Below are 6,000 nucleotides of genomic sequence, written 5' to 3'. Positions count from 1 at the left end.
ATTGAGAGGTCCAAGAAAGGAGAGAGCTGATCTGAGTCCAGCTCCTCTGTGACTACAGCCGCCTCCGGAGAAAAAGCTCTTTCTGATTCAAATGAATGGAGCCGAGGTCACGGCCGAGGAGTCGGGACACTGTGCAGCATGGAGTCTCCTCTCAAAGCAGCACTGAACATGTTTTTATTAATAATCAGGGTTCGGATTCAGAACATTTTCAATGCCAGAGCCAGATTGGGCCCATTTATAAAGTAAGATAGTTAAGTATAACCTTGTTTCTTGACAATAATAAACTGGGTGTTATAATAGTTTTATGGTAATTAAGCAGCTAAGTGTGACCTAATGTGTCTCTTTTTGTTTGTTTCGCCTCAAGATGTTTTACATTTGGTTTTGGTTGTTTTCATCTCCTTACGCTCATGTGTTATGGGGGCGTATAGCTCTGAGGAGAGGGCAGATGGGAGGAGCTGGGATGTATCGGTGGAATATTTGAATAGGTGTAACCTGCTCTTGCCAGCTTTTCCAGGATTACCCAGCCTAGCTTTAATGGGGCAGGACTCCCAGATGGCTCATGCAGGGAGATAGCAGATATGGTTGGTGAAGAACTTACATTTTGAGGGAAAAACCTCTGCAACCACTTTGTCAAGACAAAGATACAAGCCCAGAGCTCCTCGAGGGAACAGGGCAGTGCCAATTCTGCTCTGTGTGTTTGTGTTTCTTTTTTATCTTTTATCATATTTTTCTCAGCGGTGACCTATTGTTGAGACGACGGCATGAAAGGTCGTGTCGACGCCACAGCTGGCGCTTGCAATGCCGATTCTGTCTAGAATAACCACAGCTTTATCCACTTTTTATCTCTTGCTCATTGTTTTACATCCGTTTAGTTGTTTAACTTTGTAAGACAGTTAACATTATACTCATCCCAACCAGATTCCTCTGAGGGGCCCAGGCCCACACCTCTGGCACCGCCCCTGCGAGAGACGGCATGACAACACCACCGCAGGATGTTGGGAAGATAGAAACCGCAGTCTATTGACTTATCCTGGAATTATGAGGAAGTAAACTTTCAAAGCGTGACATTTTGTAAGAAAAGAAAGAAGCTGAAAAATGCCTCAGTGGCTATGAGGTATGTCATGTGAGCAGCAGACTGTTTACAAGTTACCGCAGGATTAGGACCCGGTGGATTTGTGCCCCGCTGGAGGTTTAAATAATTCCATGTCAAATCCAGGGACATGTATATTTTGCCCACCCATTCTTCAGCGGCCCTTTCAAGCTGATGGAAGCGGCGAGAGCACATGACATGCAGGAGGATTTGTGATTCCCTTTCATGATTACTGCGGTATTGTTTCGGTCTGAGCTCTCGAGGACTCTGAGGACGCTCGGGGGAGCCAGGCATGTGTTTGTTTGTCAGGGGCCCATTTATACCAGATCCATATTTCAAAACAAAAAGGCAAACCTTCAAAGCGTTTATCATCTTAATCATCACATCGTAGCCACGGCAGCGTTTGTGAATTGTGTTACGACGAGGGAACAGGCTCCACAACACGAAACAGCCAGAGAACCGTTCAGAGTTTAGTGATACTTGATCCAGTGGAATATGAAATGAGAATAACAACTATTAAAGGGATGGTTGCTTCATGGAATAACATGCACGCTTGGTTTGTCTAAACCCTGCACAGCTGCAGGAATTTTAAAATCATTTTTCTAAAGCCACTGTTCATGATACGATGATTACTTTATGATGATTTCTTTTTCTTCCACGCTGATTTGCATTCGCAGGAGGAGAATTCCTCGGAGGATCCGCTTGGAAGAATTGCATCAACCTTGTTCTCTGGACGGACGGAGAGAATGGCTTTATGTTCCTCTGCGAGCTCGTTAAGAAAAAAAGAAGCAAATGGAGAATGTCAAGGAAAGGAACACGAGGATATACCATCCCCAGTGGAACGGCACAGACTTTAAGAGATTAACGTGCTCCGATTTTTCCCCCCCACTGAATGGCTTTGCTATCAATATATTTTATTGGATATGAAAAGTTCACTAACAATCTGCCAGTGACCTGAGAAGCCATAACATTTTCCTGGAACGCGACTCGGAAGTAAAAAACTGTTTGTTATTGCTGGTAACGAGTCTGTGCTATTGTTCCTTGTGTCAGGGACTTTGCCACCTTTGAATTAATACCAGGCCCGAGTTCAGATTATGATTTATTTCCTACAAATTACCTTCAAGAGACTAAAGGAACTAGATCTTCCAGTTTGGCCGAAGCTACGTGAGTGGAGCAGCAGCACGTGGCCCAGTTACTGAGGGAGAAGGACTGAGATGAGATCCGGGTAATGACCCATTTTTGTTGACATTCACCTTCGCATGTCACATCTCAGTCTGACATTTACATGGCGTTTTCATAAGATGCTTAATTTCCTCACATGCGGAGTGAGGGTGTAATATCAGCTTGTCAAACGTCTGCTTCAGCCACAGAGCCTCCTGACAGGTCCATGTGGACAACCTGGTGAAAAGACATCCAGACCTCAAGCTCCAGACACTTTATTACTACTGAGTCTGATAAACGTCTTCATTTATCAATAACATATCAATCCAGACCCTTCACCACATGCCACTGACACACAGTGATCCACTCCTTCGATACGGATACATCACAATTCATCATCGTCTCCTTTTCCCATCACATCGAGCAGCTCTTCTGGGAAGAATGTTGAAGGCGCATCTTTGAATTACTTAAATCTAAAGGTGTGAGTCACAAACAGGAACTAACTTCCTCTCAGTGTCTGGATTTTGCCTCGAGGTGTGGAGGCTGAACAAGCAGCAGCTTTGCAGCGTCTACAGCTGAGCAGCAGATATTTGACTCTGCCCACTGTCCTCCACGTCCCTCCACCGGGAGGGTGAGGGCTCTAACCTTGAGGGCAAGGCGGCGCCGAAACATATGCAAGTAATTTGTATAGAATAAATAGCGGGATGATCTTGTGACAGTCGACGCAGCTGCTCTGGTTGCCGTGTTGCTCTGGTTTGGAACGTGTCGGCTCACAGGAAGCAGCAGTGCCAGGCTTCTGGCTGTCACCATGGAGACCCGGAGCTGAGGTTCAAACTTACAATAACTCAAGAAGGTTTTGAAGAGATTTACAGGAAAAGGGGTTGAGCCATACAAATTAGTTTGAATAGATAATGATGGTATTTTTAGCTTTTACATGAGAGACTTTGTTTCAACGGTTTAACAAACATTTATTAACCTGCACAAAGAAAAAGTAGAACGCAGGAAAAAAGGTTTTTGTTTACGTTACATCGACACCAGCGACAACTTTGTGAGTCGACATCTTCGTCAGCGTCTTCTACACGTATGACCCCTCCTCATCCTCAGGTATTTGTATTCTTCAAGTTTTGCATCCGTCGCATTCACTGACTGTGAATATTCATGACAATTTACCAGTAGGGAAAGGTCCTGGACTTCAGCTCATGTTTGAAAGCAGAAAATCTTACATAAGTAAGCATAATTCAATGTTTCCTTTTGAATAACTCTGAAATAAATATATTAATGCAGTTATCCGTAAAGATACCAAATATCCAAATGCCAAATTAGCGATATCCAGAGGTTCCTAATTATACAGAGGTTAAAATCTGGGTGTGAAAATACTCAAACGGTCAAACATGGCTTCATACTCACATCACTTCAAACTCTCACACCATCACATGTGAAGGGTGAGACTAGTTGGGAAATGTCTAACAGCGTGTGAGTTACGGATCATAAAGTTTTGCATCTGTAGCAGCATTTTATTTTCTCTTTTTTCTGATGTTTGATGATTCATGGTATTTGGGAGCTGCAGATAGTGGAAGCAAACAGTTTTATGCCTTCCCCCCCTCTCTCCACAATTCCACCAGGATATCTAAGCCAAGCGAGAACACCTCCTAGAAAGATAAACCTTAACACCAAATCGATCATTCTTGTCACCATGGCAGATCCCCTTCCCAGAGCAGGTACAGATTATGGATCTGTTCATTTCCTCTATATGAGCCAAAGAGCAGATGGATTGCACATTAAAAGACTTCTGACGTGCCAGTGGCCGTTTATTAAAGCAAAAAAAAAAAATTGGGATAGGGGTGACATCCTCTCAGGAAGGAGAAAGATTTAAAATGGCGTGATTTCCCAAAGGCCTCGGTAACCAAAAGGCAGTTGGAGAAAAGGCTTTAAAGTGATATATAACTATCATGACTTTTTGCGATGTGTTCTGTGTATGGATTCACAACATCCCAGATCAGTTGAGGGTCTGAGCGCTAAAAACTCGATGCAGGACAAGTTCAAGGTTCTCATTAGATAGCGAGGAGGATCAACAAATTACTCACCGGGGAACTACATTTAATTAGGTGCAGACGAAATGGATGCCGGACGCGGCTCACTTGCTGAATATTGATACAGATGTAATTCCTGCTCGGGCCTTCGTCTGGCTCGGCTCTCGGAAGGAAAAACACTGGCTGATGCTTTGCAGAGATTAATAACAACCTTGGTCGCACAGAACATTTACATTCGATGGATGAGAGCAGAGCGTTTTATCAGACATCTGTTCAACCTGACTAATCGCAGACAGTTGGAAGCAGAGCTCGCTCGCTCGCCGAACCAAATCAAGTCGTGAACTGTTGCTAACACTGCACAGCGACTCGCGGCGGACCGTCATCCAAGAATACCACATAAAACCCAATCACTCTCATGAAGCTCTGCCGTCCCCACGGCTTCGGACCGGGGCTTCGGGGCTTATAAAGGGGATACGAAGCCCCTTTAAGAGGCTTCGTGGCCTTGAGGTTGAGGTAACAGCTAATTGTTTCTCTGGTGTCCTGAGGCTGTTCGTGGTGAGCTCATGAATCAAACATGTGACTTACGCATCAAGCCACATCCCCTCGTTCTCCCGCGTGCAGCACGCTGACGCTGATTTATGGCTCAACAGTGGCCCGGCAGAGGTGTTGGATTCAATGAAATACAAGGGAGAACATCTGGGAAGCCCATTAGCTTCGAGTCACAGCTCGGGCCGGGTTGATAGCGACGGCTGATGCAAGCCCCCGAAAATGGACGTGCTGCTGGTGCGCACGGAGGGACGCATCGAACAGACACGTGTGAAACTGAGGCTGTGTTAGTTGATCGATATTAATGGACCTACTCAAGCGCCAGGTGAGCTAACAAGAGCCTTAAATGAGCCTCTTCCACGTGTCCCTAATGTCTCCCAGATGGAGGGGACTTGACGTCCTTGGTTGGATGCAGCAAAACCTCTTAATATGAAAAATGAAAAGGCCTTGATAGGATAAAGCCTCCATTTCCAAAGCTGCGTGACACAGCCAGTGTTACACAAGTCATCCCAGTCAAGGATAATTGGTAAAGAAAGAGTATCGGCGGGGAGTGTCTGAACAAGGTACCCTACCTCCACTCATCTCAGGCCCATAATAAGAGCATGGGGAGGTGTGTTGAAATCCAACCCTGTCACTATTCATCCTCGACCCCTTGATGCAACAGTGACTAGCATGCGGTCTGCTTTTCATTTAAGGGAATTACCTTTGGGAGGCCAGCAGACGTCTCCTGATCCGCTCTGTGTGTGTTCTTCTCATCCCTGCAGAGCTGTCTCATTAACACAGAACCCAGCGGGCTCGGCTTTAGCATGGCCCCGTCTCTGTCCTGCCGAAGCCTGCAGCCCACTGCATGGAAGCTGAAATATAATGACTCACGCACACATTATAAAGTCCCTGCACCCAGCACCACTCCCCAGGTCGCTGCAGCTCAGACCCCCGGCCCCTCTAATGAACTGAGTGCAATGTTGAGGCCACTTTGGACTGGAAGTGGCAGAACAAGATAATGAGAGGAATAATCACACGTGAAAGAAGTAGCACTAACTTTGTGTCATATATGAATTTATATAGAGCTTTTGTGTGTAACTTACCTAATGAGGGTTTTGATGAGGTCTCACAGCTTTAAAGACTGAAGCCAGACCTGTTGTCTTATTTCAGTGTGGAGTGGAGCAGCCATTA

Source organism: Pleuronectes platessa, chromosome 14 (genome assembly GCF_947347685.1).
Source record: "Pleuronectes platessa chromosome 14, fPlePla1.1, whole genome shotgun sequence".
NCBI lineage: Eukaryota > Metazoa > Chordata > Actinopteri > Pleuronectiformes > Pleuronectidae > Pleuronectes > Pleuronectes platessa.
Note: the sequence above shows the minus strand (reverse complement) of the source record.